The sequence below is a fragment of the Schistocerca serialis genome, chromosome 4 (genome assembly GCF_023864345.2).
Source record: "Schistocerca serialis cubense isolate TAMUIC-IGC-003099 chromosome 4, iqSchSeri2.2, whole genome shotgun sequence".
Classification (NCBI taxonomy): domain Eukaryota; kingdom Metazoa; phylum Arthropoda; class Insecta; order Orthoptera; family Acrididae; genus Schistocerca; species Schistocerca serialis.
The window spans coordinates 698,100,606-698,117,107 of record NC_064641.1 but is presented as its reverse complement, the minus strand read 5'-3'; positions in this window follow the sequence as shown (position 1 = coordinate 698,117,107).

The following is a 16,502-nucleotide window of genomic DNA, read 5'->3' as shown; positions in this document are numbered from 1 at the left end:
CTCCGAGAGTGGAAGCTGCCATCAAGGCTAAGGGTGGGCGAATACCATATTGAATTCCAGCATTAGCGATGGAGGCCACCACGAACTTGTAAGTCATTTTCAGCCAGGTATCAGGATAGTTTTGATCACACAATTCATCAGATTGTTGGTACTGTCACTGCAGAATATTTGTCTTTATTGACAGAACCGGGACCTCACATCTGCTTGCGCTGTTTCATTCGTATCAGTGCGAAGTCCCCCGAAGGCGTTCTTTAACTTCTGCAAACATATGAAAATCGGGTGTGGGCCAAATAGGGACTGTATTTAGGACGATCGATGACAGTTAACTCGAGGCGTCGGGTTGTTGCACATGTCACAGCGCTCGTTTGGGTCTGGCTTTGTCATAAGGATAGTGTGCTCCATGTGTCGACGAACTCTTCAGTTCGAAACTCGATTACAATATGCTCTTCCTCACGCACCGACAAAGTTATGTTACATATCGCCATGTTACACGTTACAATTCAGAGCTCTCTAGCAGCAGAGGGTTACAACTTGCGCCAGCGAAGAGGGAAAGTCGAGAGTGTGATGTACATGACACGTAATACCTAGAATATATTGAAAACAGAATAAAAATTCGGAGGAATTACTTTTCAGTACGCCATCGTAATTCAGTCAGTTTGCATTTCCACACAGAAATCGTTCCATCAATTGCATTCCTCTGCAGAGTACTGCTTGCTTTGCAAGTTCATTTCCAACAGGTGGTGGAAAACGCATGCCCGCATGGGAAACTCACTATCCGTTAGCCAGCGTAATAAACTTCGACCACGAACCACTTACAAGGATTACTGAACGTCCTACTTATCGTCACCAATCTGAACTAACCCTGCTTTCCACCAAATACTGGAACAACTGAGAGGACAACCTCCCAGGAGCGACTAAGTATGATACTGGAATTTTACAACATGGTCCAAGATTTACTTGGTATGTAAATGCACCATCATGCCTCACCAGAGATATACGCCTCTGCAAGTCCTGAACATTGACAAGTCATCTCACGCGTTATTCCTGCCACTGCTTCCTCAACACTTTTGCCAAGTTCTTCATTGGGCTTGTGCCAACATTGATCCACAAGGGATTTGATTATTCCCCATAAGGATTTGTCTGTCGTCTTAAAATTCAGATCTCATACTGGCAACTTCAACTGAACCACTCACAGTCCGGAGGCTCCGAAATTGTCCATCGACGAACTCACTCACCAAAACAGCAAAATGTGCTACAGATCCGTCCTGCTGTAGCCACACTTGATCCATGATCCTCTTGTCCTCGAGCCGAGGTATTAATCGTGTCTGAAACATGTCCAAATATTAATTTCAGTCTGTATACTCTCCAAGAAAATATGAGCGAATGAAGTATTGTGCTGAAATTCCAACCAATGTCATAACACGAGGTGTATTCCTTATCAACTGTTGCACACAATGGGAATTTTCCTTTCACTTGAAATCGACAACCCTCTTTTCTAAGTAAACAGCTCTTTTAAGGCGACACCAGATTTGGAAATTGTGACAACTAAGCACGGCTGACTATAACCCGCTGCTTTATGCCACTGTCAGATAATTCAGTCTCAAACTTCAATCTAAATACTTTCATTTCTAAATATATTTTTAATGTGACCATGTATTGATATCCCGGGTACGTTTGGTTTTGGTTTTGTTTTGCTTTAGGGTGCAAGAACAACTGGGGTCATATAGTGCCAAGTCAGAACTGCAGAACACGGAGACAGAAAGAAATTATAAAACGACTATACGTCAGTCACAATTGACATAGAAGACAGCGGGAAACAGGCACGTGGGAAAAGGGCTAAAAGAGACACAATACAGGAACGGAGGTCCAAAACCAAAAATTTAATGGGCTTCACTATATTGCTTTGGCGTATGAAAAGTAAAACACGGTCGACTTCCCGCGCGTCATTTGCTAAAGCGGCCGATAACTCAGACGGCAAAAACAAACGGGAACGTAAACGCTTAAAAATGGGCATTCCGTCAGGAAGTGGCGGACAGTTAAAACTTGGGAGCAATGTGTACAAAGTGGTGGGGTAGGGCCACTTATCAAATGACGATGGCTAAAAAGGCAGTGCCTAATACGCAGCCTAGTTAAAATGACCTCCTCCCGGCGAGAGGGCCGAGAGGAGGTCGTCCAAGCCGCTGGGAGAGGCTTTTATAAGTTGGAGTTTATTCCCGTGAGGGGAGGACCATTGGTGATGTCAAAGGGCCCCCACCTCCTGACAGACAGCAACAAAGAGATCATCGGAGGGAATATAGGAACTCGTAGGCGGAGGTACGAGGACTGCAGCCTTGGTAGCAGCGTCAGCAGTCTCGTTTCCTGGCAGACCGTCATGGTCAGGAACCCAAAGAAACATCACACTGGCTCCACCAACATGAAGATCACGTGCTCTTTTGGAAAAGATTTCATTGGAGACTGCTCAATTAATTGAAAGACGGCTTGTTTTCACTCGTGTTTCCCAAGGGCCCATACGCAGCTTGTCATTGACACTCCAAAAAGAAAAAAAAGAAAAAAAAACACGTTTCTTCCAACTAAGCAGAGTTATTTTATGGGCTGAGACCTTGCCAAAGCGATCCCCAAACGCAATCATATTCTCCGTCTATAAACGTTCTTGCATGCAGGCATGCTCCAGTAACCGCTGATCAACAGTGTAACTGTGTCCACTCGCATCAACCATGGCTTCAAAGCTGAATCAATGCAGCACTGAAACAAATAAACACAACTATCACAGCAACGTCAGCCTCAAAAATGTGATACGAATAAAACACCATTTATTTCCTCATATATACTTAAGGGGTCCTGGGGCGTCTCAGATGACCTGTAGATCTGGACAACAAGAAATTTTTTAAAAGGGTTTTAGAATCCAGGTAAGCTCTATCACTTTGATGAACGGAAAAACTTTCTATAAACAAGTGATTGCTAATGGCGAAATCATCTGTCCCGTTAGGCCGTGTCACATTGCTCTTCAAACATCTTCACTGGTCAGTGTTTCGATATCTCTGGCCGGATCTTTTTCGGGATACCACTGATGTCCCTAGATGGCCGAAGACCGTCGTAAGACAGTGTTATGTTAGAGACAACAGCCACGTGAACCAGCAGACATGATCTATATAAGAGACTAGTTTCTTACCCACAGATTCACCAGCATACTCGTATCTCACATACATTGCATCGATCTACTCGCCCCTCCAGCCCTCTCTCTGTACATCTTCTTCTCCCCTACTTCCTCCATCTATCTCCTCTTCCCCCTCTCTGCCGATCTTCTTCTCTCAGCCCACCACCTCTTCCCCTTCTCTCTGTCGTTCTTCAACCCGATTCCCTGTCCATTTCCTACTCCCAACTCTCTCTGCCCATCTTCTTTGTCAACGAGTTTTCACAACATCCCAGCCAGAGGCGGATCGTACCCTCACAGTACCTCTTCTCAGACTATAAGTAGTATGTGAACGAGTTTTTGGTTGAAATCGATGCAGTAGTTTAGGGGGAGATGCTTGATATACGCATATACATCGATTTTTGTAAAACTGTGTGGTTATAATTCAACTGACGGTATTTCGAATGTTGCAGTGCGGATTATATACATCGCAGGACGTTTTAATATCGTAGCTATGCTCATTAATCTGTGCGCTCGTGGAGTGTCCTAAAAAAATTGCCAGCAGGTGAAAAAATATGGCGCTGTAAGCAGTCAGACTGTGAAATGTTTCCTGTTTTGACGTCATTGTGCAGTCTGTTGGTTGGCGATGCGTGTTGAGTTCTTTTGTGAAGCACCTGTTGGCGTAAAAGATTTAGTAGTAGCTTTCCATACGAAACACAATGACTATTGAAAAGAAAGACAGTGCACTGTTGGTAAATGTGGCATCGTGCAGATATATCATTGCTACACTCAAGCTGGTAACACAGTCGATACCACAGACATTAGTGAGGGCTCCCTTCAATCCGAAACAACACATGAAATGCGCTCCTGAGGACCACGCCTCCCCTCTCAGCATAGCAACGCCCTCCCGCTGAGGTCGATATGCTGTCGATCACGCAAGAGCTCTGCTCCAGTTCGTGATCTCATCTAAAGCAGTCAACATCATAATGTGATGGACTTGTTCACTTACATGTGGAACACTGTACTGCAAGAGAACAGTTTGTTACTTAGTGCATCAAATGATGCTTTGCTAGTGAATAAGAGTCCAGTACTCCTGTGACAAAGAAGTGTGTTCAAAGTTATGTTAACTTTTTATTCAAAAATGGCTCTGAGCACTATGGGACTTAACATCTATGGTCATCAGTCCCCTAGAACTTAGAACTACTTAAACCTAACTAAGCTAAGGACATCACACAACACCCAGTCATCACGAGGCAGAGAAAATCCCTGACCCCGCCGGGAATCGGACCCGGGAACCCGGGCGCGCGAAGCGAGAACGCTACCGCACGACCACGAGCTGCGGACTAACTTTTTATTCCTTTATGCAATAAAGTGAACTAATATTTCACATTCCTCTATGTCCATTCTTGCGACTGATGGTCTGCGGGATTTCGACCGTTCACTTATTTAATAAAATGAAACAACTACGGCCATTATTTTTAAGTTATTTTATTATACTGCAGCCAGTTTCGGTGACTCGCTACACCAGGTTTATTTGCAAATCCAGCATCGCTTTTACAGTATTCAACGGAAGCCAGTTCAGGATGTTGGCCACTGATGTGATTATGCATACGATTGGAAATCAACCCTTCAGCGTCAATTAAGGCCTGAAGATGCAGTACAGTGTCACCGAAATGGATTGCATTGTAATACAATAACATCAAACCAACGGCTGTGTGTGTTATTTTATTAGTTAATATTTCATGTATTCTAGTAGGATGAGCCATCTGCCAAAGCTATCAAAGAACCCAGGGTTGTGGCCACTGACTGACAATCGGAAATTGCGCGTAGCGTAGAAACTTCCTGCGGATTAAAACTGTGTGTCGGACCGAGACTCGAACTCGGGACCTTTGCCTTTTGCGGGTATGTGCTCTACCATCTGAGTTACGCAAGCACGACTAACGACCCGTCCTCACAGCTTCAATTCCGCCAGTACCTCGTCTCCTGCCTTCCAATTGAAGCTGTGAGAACGAGTCGTGAGTCGTGCTTGGGTAGCTCAGATGGTAGTGCACTTGCCCGCGAAAGGGAAAGGTCCCGAGTCGAGTCTCGGTCTGGCACTCAGTTTTAATCTGCCAGGAAGTTTCACATCAGCGCACACTCCACTGTAGAGTGAGAATTTCATTCTGCGCATAGCGCTGTCTGCATTTACATCTACATCCATACTCCACAAGCCACCTGACGGTGTGTGGCGGAGGGTACCTTCAGTACCTTTATCGATTCTCCCTTCTATTCCAGTCTCGTATCGTTTGTGGAAAGAAAGATTGTCGGTATGCTTCTGTGCGGGCTCTAATCTCTCTGATTTTATCCTCATGGTCTCTTCGCGAGATATACCTAGGAGGGAGCAATATACTGCTTGACACCTCGGTGAAGGTATGTTCTCGAAACTTCAACAAAAGCCGGTACCGAGCTACTGAGCGTCTCTCTTGCAGAGTCTTCCACTGGAGTTTATCTATCATCTCCGTAACGCTTTTGCGAATAGTAAATGATCCTGTAAAGAAGCGTAATGCTCTCCGTTGAATCTTCTCTATCTCTTCTATCAACCCTATCTGGTACGGATCCCGCACCGTTGAGCAGTATTCAAGCAGTGGGCGAATAAGTGTACTGTAACTTAATTCCTTTGTTTTCGGACTGCATTTCCTTAGGATTCTTCCAATGAATTTCAGTCTGTCATCTGCTTTACCGACCATTAATTTTATATGATCATTCCATTTTAGATCACTCCTAATGCCTACTCCCAAATAATTTATGGAATTAATTGCTTCCATTTGCTGACCTGCTATATTGTAGCTAAATGATAAAGGATCTTTCTTTCTATGCATTCACAGCACATTACACTTGTCTACGTTGAGATTCAATTGCCATTCCCTGCACCATGCGTCAATCGTTGCAGATCCTCCTGCATTTCAGTACAATTTTCCATTGTTACAACCTCTCGATATACTAAAGCAACATCCGCAAAGAGCCTCAGTGAACTTCCGACGTTATCCACAAGGTCATTTATATATATTGTGAATAGCAACGGTCCTACGACACTTCCCTGCGGCACACCTGACATCACTCTTACTTCGGAAGACTTCTCTCCATTGAGAATGCCATGCTACGTTATCTAGGAACTCTTCAATCCAATCACACAATTGGTCTGGTAGTCCATATGCTCTTACTTTGTTCGTTACACGACTGTGGGGAACTGTATCAAACGCCTTGCGGAAGTCAAGAAACACGGCTTCTACCTGGGAACCCGTGTCTATGGCCTTCTGTGTCTCGTCGACGAATAGCGCAAGCTGGGTTTCATAAGATCGTCTTTTTCAAAATTCTACAACTGATCGACGTTAGAAATATAGGTCTATAGCTCTGCACATCTGTTCGACGTCCCTTCTTGAAAACGGGGATGACCGGTGCCCTTTTCCAATCTTTTGGAACACTACGCTCTTCTAGAGACCTACGGTACACCGCTGCAAGAAGGGGGGCAAGTTCCTTCGCGTGCTCTGTGTAAAATCGAACTGCCATCCCATCAGGTCCAGCGTCCTTTCCTGTTTAGAGCGATTTTAATTGTTTTTCTGTCCCTCTGTCATCTATTTCGATAGCTACCATTTTGTCATTTGTGCGACAATCTAGAGAAGGAACTACAGTGCAGTCTTCCTCTGTGAAGCAGCTTAGGAAAAAGACATTTAGTATTTCGGCCTTTAGTCTGTCATCCTCTGTTTCAGCACCATTTTGGTCACAGAGTGTTTGGACATTTTGTTTTGATCCACCTACCGCTTTGACGTAAGACCAAAATTTCTTAGGATTTTCTGCCAAGTCAGTATATAGAACTTTACTTTCGAATTCATTGAACGCCTCTCGCATAGCCCTCCTCACACTACATTTCGCTTCGTGTAATTTTTGCTTGTCTGCAAAGCTTTGGGTATGTTTATGCTTGCTGTGAAGTTCCCTTTGCTTCCGTAGCAGTTTTCTAACTCGGTTGTAGTACCACGGTGTGGCTCTTTTACATCTCTCACGATCTTGCTTGGCACATACTCATCTAATGCATATTGTATGATTGCCATAGCAACAGCGATTTCATCTACCGCCTGTGGTGGAAGTGGTCGTCGGCCTCTTCCCGGAGTGATGCCCAGTTCACCAGTTGACTCGAACTTTTTCATGATGCTCAGCAGGTAGAGAAAGAGGAACGTTCCGTATCTTTTCCGCCAGCGACATTCTCGAAGTGCAGCTGCAGCATTACTGTTGTTTTGATAACACAGCTTGACCAATAATGCCCTGCTGCTGTTGTCCAAGCAAGTTGTTGTCAGGAAGTGCACTGCGACTGAACAGGTGTGTGAGACTGTGAATCACGATGACTGATCACGGCACCTGGTGGCCATAGTTGCAACTGGACGGTGGGTCGACCAGAGGACAAAAATGTATTCACCAAACTAAAACCCTGTATTAATGAAAATTTTGTTGGAGAGGGTTGTCAGCCCACATTCTTAACAATTCCATTCAGCTTGGGTCGGATATTTTAAGTGTAGATTTAGAGCGTATTGTTTTCAAGCTGTACAATTACTTTTCTACATATACAGTAAGAACTGAGGAACTCAAGCATTATTGTGAGTTTGTAGAATTAGTTACAAACAGCTTCTTAGTCACAGTAAAACCTGATGGTTATCTCTGTTCGCTGCAGTTGACAGAATAATTGAAATGTATGAGGCTTCAAAATCTTACTTTTTGTCTGTATGAAATGCTCCTGAAGTTCTAAAGATTTTCTTTGAAAACAGTTTGAGTAAGGCTTATTTATATCGCTTACATTCATTGATGTCTGTGTTCCTCCATAGGGTACAACAACTAGAAAGTGAACAAACACCCTTTGTTGCGATAATCGCAATTTTAGATGATGTGTGTTGTCTTCTTAAGAATAGATTATAGAGTAATTTCATGTAACTAAAGACGAAAAAGGTCTTGTTAAGTGCTAGGGAGGAGGGCCTTGATAAAGAAGCTGACAATTTTGAGCAGGAGGCTGTTTCGCTGTATGGCGAATGTCTGGGCTATTTAGATAAATGGTGTGTGTCCTTTCCAGAACTGAGTTGTTTTAGGTGGTTAAATTTAAATGCAAACGTATGCATAGATGATGTACAAAAGTGTGTATAGTTCTTGAGTGATAAAGGAGTTGTAATAGATCTCAAGTGTTGTGATGAGATATGTAATGTGAAGCAGTTTTTGCACCATCATAGCTCTGAACTTGAGAAATTGTCCTGTAATGATAAGGGTGTTAGATATTTTGGTGGTAGCAAGCATGAGGAGTACCATTCTGAACTGCTGACAGTAATTCAGCGTTTTTTTGCTATTCCTGCACATAATACTAATGTTGAAAGAGTATTTTCACCGATAAGAGCACAGTGGACAGATGAAAGGAACAGATTATCTGTTGATTCGGTCAAAGGTATTGTTTTTGTAAAGTATAATTTTAAAAATTTCAGTTGTTTGGAATTTTGTGATTATATTTGAAATAAGCTAAATGTTTTGCACAGGATTAGTTCTTCAGAGAAATGTAACTGTCTGCTGTTGATTATGATATTTAACATTGTATGTGTCAGAATTTAAAAAAAATTAATGCATATGCCTGTGGGTATTATAAATAGCATTAAAATTTGAAATTTACATAATTTTTTTCATTGAGTGATAATGTCCTAGATTTTTGTAAAATGTCCTACTTTTTTTACCAATGTGTCCTACATTTCTATTAGATAATCTGGTAACCAAAGTTGTGACGCATGATCTAGACATTAATGCTGCCGAGTATGGTACTCGCACGGTAATCGGTTTCCGTGTTATAACGTGTTAAAAAGGGAAAGCTTAATTATAACTACCCGGTATGTGAAGAACATCTGACTGTATTCTAGACTGGGATTCGAATCTTGGCTTTCGCGGGCAAGTGTTCTTACAGACTGAGCTGCCCAAACTAGATATAAGACCCATCCTCACAACCTCTCTTCCACCAGTACCTCTTTAGTGCCTTGCAAAGTTCTCATAAGTTTCCTGCGTAACTGCGGCATTATGACTCTGGAGCAATGAATATTGCGGATAACTCAGCCGGTAAAACACTCGCGAGTGAAAGATAAGGGTTTCCCGTTCGCGTGCCGGCCCAGAATACTGTTCTAATCCGCCGGGAAGTTTCCAATCAGCACGCACTCTGCTTTAGTGTAAACATTCTTTCTGGGAGAAGTTTCCGATACTTTTCCAAGCACCCGTGCTAAGTACCACCGTTCGTGTAGGAGTGTGATGGGTAGCAGTGAGCACGTTTACCGATTTGGGACGCGCGGCTGTTATCGAGAACCGCGTGTCGATACGGGGCTGCCGAGATGTAGACAAAACTGTGGAGATTGCGACAGGCGCAATGCTGGGGGCAGCGCGGACTGTCTGCGGAGCTGTCTCGGCCCTCAGGACGTCGCTGCCGCGGCAGCTTAACGAGCGCCGCTTCTATGGGCTCACGGCGTGCGGCCTTGCCGGCGGGCAGGCGCGTCCAGAGGCGCCTGTCTTCCCCACGAGACACGTCACTGGACACCTGGCCATCATGTTCCCTGTGCCCTCTCACAGGGTACAATATTTGTTCAATGAGAAAGAAAGGTTGTGAAAGGTCTCTGTTGGATTCCTTTCATGATAATTTCTTAAATCTGTTGTCATTCACGGCATAAATTCCTCTTCTAAATTTGCTGTGGTGTTTCTGACTATCTGGGAGAAGACTGAGCAGTGGAACGTGTTGCTTTTACACATAAACAAGAACGATCTGTCGCACTACTGCACTTTAAAGCACAGTTTATATGCAATTCATGTCACACAGTCTCATGTGGAACCTACATGCGCATTCTTTTATATACTGTATATGATAAGATACTGTCATCCCCCTTCCCTTCTGTGTGAAAGGATGAATGAGCAAATGTATTTCTAGTTGCATGTTTGATGGTAGCAGACTAGCCTGTCTGCTAGAGAACAGTAGGGCCAACGTCGGAACAGGTAGCTACACTCTCTAAAAGCAAAGAGGTTTCTATTGTTAGTATGGTCCTGTCTGTCCCTTGTCATGTTGGTATAGGAAGCTGCCTCTCTGGTCACTTCCGTTTGTATCTCTTAAGCGCTCGGTAGGAGCCCACGTCAGTCTGTCCGTCGCGAGCGTCTGAAGTGGTAAGATTTCCGGCTAAGCGCGTCTCTGCTAAGTCCGTAGGACAATGGATTTCTTAAGTTCAGCCTAACTGAAAATTTGATCACCTTTTTTCAGGTTTAGCTCTAAAATATCTAATGTTATCTCAAATTGCAACGCAGTGTAATTCGAGTGTGAAGTTCAGAATATCTTCCGGTAGTTGCTTTGTCACTACTTTGTGAGTAAAGTGGAACCACGTGTTGATCAGTAACTCTTACTAAGATCATCAATCTTAAATGCGGATGTGCGTGAGATTATAACGTCTCGTCTTGACAATATTTTTCAATATAGCAACTTTTCTTTATATTCAACCCACATGGGCTGTACATTGTGAGACCAGTGCCACGTGCTTATACAATTGTTTGACCCATCAGGTTAATAGTAAGACGATAGTAACCAGTTCGAGGTTTTTCTTTTGTAAATCGCTTTTCGATCTAATTTATTTTAATTATCAAAATTATTGTGGAGTTACATTCTTTGTGTAAACCAAGTTGACCACGTGAAGCATGTGGTGTAATCATCAAAGTAGCCCTCAGCTATTCTTTTCGGGAAGACTTCACAGAGAGTTAGTATGAATTTAGTATACCAGTGTGTGTTAATTTCATAACGGACAGGATTGCGCTACGAACTTAACTTCTTTGCGTGAAAATTGAATCGGTTGGTTGTGGTTAATTTCCTCTTGCATGTGTTTCAACGTTCTTCGTGTGTTATTTTATGAATGCAGTGTTGTGTGCAGTCTCCCAATCTTGGCTCCATATTTGATGTGTTCCCTAAGATTACAATCTCAAATTTTCACAATCCTAAATAAGGCACCAGTTTAGATGTGAATCAAGTATAATATGCTGAAATTTTAACGGATCAATGATCAATGTTAAAATAAATGTCCAAATATAGACTGATTTATTTCTTTTTATTTAAATTGTCTTTTTATATATATATCACCGGTAATCGTAAGATGAGTACTAAAAGATTATAATTAATGTTAGTCTGGTTGGGAATTTGGTAAGCTAGACTGGATACCCGGTGAAACATTTGCTCAGTAATGCAAGGTTATCTTCCCCTGATAGATCACAGCTTTTAACCCGCTTTTATTGTCTTCAATATCAGCACCGCTTTCAGAACAAATTAATGCATCAACATTACAGTACTGCCTGTCATATTACTTTTGAAACAGTAATTAATTTTTAGCAATGAGTACTGAGCCTAGGTTCATCATTATAGTAATAGTTCCTTGCTCAAATTTCTTTGTTTTTGTTCTTTTGTTGTGGTTTTCAGTCCAAAGACTGGTTTGATGCAGTTCCCCATCCTGCGCTATCCTGTGCGAACTTCTTCATCTCCAGATAACTACTGCAACTTACATCTTCCTGAATCTGCTTACTATACTCGTCTCTTCGTTTCCCTATGCGATATTTATCCCCGCCTCCCTCCCTCACACACTTCCCGCCAGTACTAATACCTTGATGTCTCAGAACGTATTCTAACAAACTTGTTCTAGTCAGGCTGTCCCACAAATTTCTTTTCTCTCAAGTTGTGTTCAGTACCTCCACATTACTTGCGTGGTCTACTCGTCCTGTTCCGCCGTAAAGTCAAGCGCCGGCACGCCAGTCGGGAACGATGGAGAAGAGAAGGCTGTGAGAAGACCGCATCCAATCACACGCTGACCGACCCCTCTCCAGGACGACAACATAACAACAGCGGCCCCTATGTGAAGAGGACATAAGCGCCGCGACCGACTGGTGACAGCCCCGTTGGATAGCAGCTTCAAGATTAGTAAATTCTATAACAGCGTCAACTTTAGATCACTTCGCTTGTACTCTATATGTAGCACACACTCGGGATTGTCTACGCTGAAGAAGAGTGATTATTTCATATGTCGCCCTTTGCTTGCGAGACATCTGTGTAATTGCAAAAGTTAATTATTGTAATTTTCTTTTTCTAATAAAATTCATTAATACGATCTGTTTGAATGTTTGTCTAGTGAACCGAGTATGCAGGCTTCCTAGACACTACACAGCCCACCTTCAGCATTCTTCTGAGAACCAACTACTATTCTCCTCCTGTCTGAACTGTTCGTCGTGCGCGTTTCACTACTATACAACGCTTCGTTCTATACAAATACTTTCAGAAAAGACTTCCTAACACTTCCGTCTACACTGAGGTGACAGGAGTCATGGGACAGCAATATGCACATATACAGGCGACGAGTAGTGTCGCGTACGCAAGGTGTAAAACGGCAGCGAATTGGCGGAGCTGTCAGGAGGTTTAGGTGAAAAGGTTTCGGGCGTGACTGTGGCCGCACTACGGGAATTAACAGATTTTGATCGCGGAGCGGTAGTTGAAGCTAGACGAATGGGACATTCTATTTCGGAAATTGTTAGGAAATTCAATATTCCGAGATCCACAGTGTCAAGAGTTTGCCGAGAGTACAGTTATTCCCTGTCACCATGGACAATGCAGTGACTGTTGGCCTTCACTTAACGACCGAGGGCAGTGGGGTGGCAAATACTTTTCGGTGTTCAAAATGGTTCAAATGGCTCTGAGCGCTATGGGACTTAACATCTGAGGTTATCAGTTCCCTAGACTTAAAACTACTTAAACCCAACTAACGCAAGGACATCACACACATACATGCCCGAGGCTGAATTCGAACCTGCGACCGTAGCAGCAGCGCGGTTCCGGACTGAAGCTCCTAGAACCGCTCGGTCACAACGGCCGGCCCTGTTCGATGTGTGTGTGTGTGTGTGTGTGTGTGTGTGTGTGTGTGGAGGGGGGGGGGCGAAGTGGTGCTCTATGCTGTGTGCATGTATATAAATCAAGTAAGTTCTTCATACACCGGTACTCTTAACCATTTCGTCAAGACGAACAAACAACATTATAACAAAATGAGATTTTCACTCTGCAGCGGAGTGTGCGCTGATATGAAACTTCCTGGCAGATTAAAATTGTGTGCCCGACCGAGACTCGAACTCGGGACCTTTGCCTTTCGCGGGCAAGTACTCTACCAACTCTTTTTTTTTTTTTTTTTTTTTTTTTTTTTAATGGTAGGTCAGGGGGCAGAGTGGGCAGGGGTCGTACTTGGAGGCCTGGCCACGGTGTCCCCGTCCCCTGACAGGATAAGGGAGAGGCAGCAGGAAGGAAACATTGATATTGTAATTTTTTTTTGTTTTTTGTTTTTTTTGTAGTAACAATAATATTTTATTTATTCATTTAATTTTAATGTCCCAAAAGAAAAATCATATATAAAAAAGAAGGGAAATAAATATAGGGCCGAAGTGACATCCTCGTCACCTCACTGGGAGTAAATCCTATCCCTCGATCCAACGTAAACCTGGGACTCCCCACCGCTTCGGGGGGTTATGAAACATGCTGCCTAGAAAGTTCGCAAAATGCGTTTTATATTTAGAGTGGCGTCTGATGATTTCGTGTTGTTCTAGTAGATAATGCCAATAGTCCATGACCGATATCAAGGTCCGCGAGAGCACGTAGTGTGATGCGTGTCCTCCAATCCATCGGATTGCCGATGTTTTGTGTGAGGGGAAAAAGACAGGGTCAGGGAAAAATAAAGCGTCCGTCGTGATCGTGGATTCGTCAGTGCGTCGGAGGAGGGCCATGATGCGTTGCGTCAGCCGCCAAACATCCTTTGCCTCACCGCACTGCAGAGAATGTTCGTCGGTGTCCTGCATGCCACATATAAGGCAGAGCGGGGAATCTACCATGCGAATGTCGTACAATCGTTGGCGGTTGACTGTCTTGCGGTTGATTAGTGTATACCATGACGATCGCGCTGCTGTGGTGAGGAGAGGTGTGTGGACAGCTCGCCAAATCTGTCGCCAGTTTCGTGTTGGGTATTTAAGTTCGACAACATTGCTGCCATGATGACGCCGCAAGTATCGATATATCTCACGGGTAGTGGGGATTCTGGTAGAAGGTATCTGTAACTGAACATAACTAAAATCAACAAAAAATCGCGCGACGTGAGAAAACGAGGGCGAGATGGTGCCTACTGCTACCGGTGGTTCAAAGGACGTGGGAAGAAGCACATCCAGTATGGCCGACGTGATGGCGTGTTGCCGCTGGTTCCAAGTTCGTAGCGTCGCTCGCAGGTATAGAGCTAGAGCCTTGTTCCGCACACCCGTGAGGTTAAGTCCTCCAGAGTGGTATGGGAGAGTTAAAGTCTCGTATTTGATCTTAAACAACATTCCTTGGCTGACATAGTATCCAAAGGCCGCCATTAATCTGTCAGCGAGACCATGTGGCATTGGCAGTACCTGTGCCAAGTGCGGCAGTCGCGAGGCCAGGTGAACATTAGTGTAGTCCACCCTTTGGAGCAGGTCGTGCGTTCGGAGTGAATTGTTGCGTATGTGCAGTCGGACGTTCTGGAGGAGACGTCGATAGCTCGCCGCCGCTGATTGCCGTAGCGATCGGGTGAACAAGACACCTAAGCATCGCAAGATGTCCACCGTCGTAAACGGACTTCGCAGAGCGTCCAGCCCTCGACCGATGTGCATGACCTTGGTTTTATTCATGTTGACCCTGCTTCCCGCAGCTACCCCGTACGTAGTAAGAAGGGTAACCACCTGACTTACTTCGTTCTCCGACCGGACGAGTATCATCAAGTCGTCGGCATATGCACGACACGTGAAGGAGCTCGCACGGAGTCGGACGCCTGTTAGAGTCCGTCTAAGAGTCTGCATCAATGGTTCGAGCGCAATTGTAAACAGTATCATCGACAAGGGACATCCTTGCCTAACTGAGCTGCGAACAGGAATCGTTCCTACCTCCCTGCCATTGACTCTCACCGTCGAAGAAGCGCCGCGAAGGAGGCGCATGAGGACGGTAATAAAATCCTGTGGTATCGCCATGCGTCGCATGGTCGAGTCAAGGAAATCATGGTTGATCCTGTCAAAGGCACGATCAAAATCCACCGATACGAACGCCGCTCGCATACGACAAGCGTCCGTCAGGGAAATTACGTCACGGTATTCGCCGAGGATAGAATGTATGTTGCTCCGAACCCCTAGACAAGCCTGGTCTGGTGGTATTGTTTTGGATATTACAATCTTGAGCCTTGCCGCCAACATTAGCGCAAAGATCTTATAGTCAGTATTGAGCATCGTGAGCGGTCTAAATTGATGGGCGCTGTCACTCGCTGTCGATTTCGGTATTGGTATAAGCAGTCCCGCCATGAACTGCGACGGAACATCCGTGTCAGGGCTCAATAACTCGTTATACATCAATACCAACTGAGACATCATTAAATCCGCAAATGCGCGGTAAAATTCGAGTGTCAACCCATCTGGCCCAGGGGATTTATGCACCGCACCCTTCGCGAGTGCGCCCCGGATGTCATCTTCCGTTAGGGGTGCCAATAGCACCTCTGCATCCGGACCATCCACCTCCGTTTGCATCTGTCGCAAAATTTCTTCTTCTGTCCGATTGTCCGTCGGCGTCCCAGTGAAAAGGAGGCGGTAATGCTCCAGAAACTCAGCAGCAATGGCCTGTTGTGACGTCAAGGGCCGACCATCGTCATCATGGAGGACTGTGATTAGGGATCGGCGATTACGCGCATGTCCCTTGGACACATGATGCATGCCAATACGTTCTCCATCGACGTTGTCCAAGCACCGAGCACGGATCGAAAGTCCCTCCAGTCGACGTCTCGTGATTGATAAAATGCAGGCCTGAATGCGATGGACTTCCGCTTGACGTTCGGGCGATGGGGCCCTGGAGGACAGGTCGCGGAGCACCATGTAGTAATAGTCAAGTGTATCTCGGAGCCATTATGCTTTTTCCTTGCCATGCGTTATGAGAGCTCTTCGTATCGCCGGTTTTGCGCACTGCAGCCACCACGAAAGAACCGTACGGTGCAGCGGCAGACGGCGAGTGCAAGTCTGCCATGTTTCTTCGATCCGCTGGCGACATTCGAGATCCACCAATAAGGAGGAATTAAGTTTCCAGGAACTACGACTCCGCCAGACCCGCTGCCGTGGAAGGGTTAACGTGCATAAATACGCAAGGTGATCCGTAAAAGCTGTGGGCCAACGTTCAGCAGCCAACACGTGATCTCTTAGTCCGTCAGAAACGTAAATCCGATCCAGCCTGCTCGCCGAGTGGCTAGTAAAATACGTGTAGCCCTCTCGCTGCCCATGGATCTTTTCCCACGTG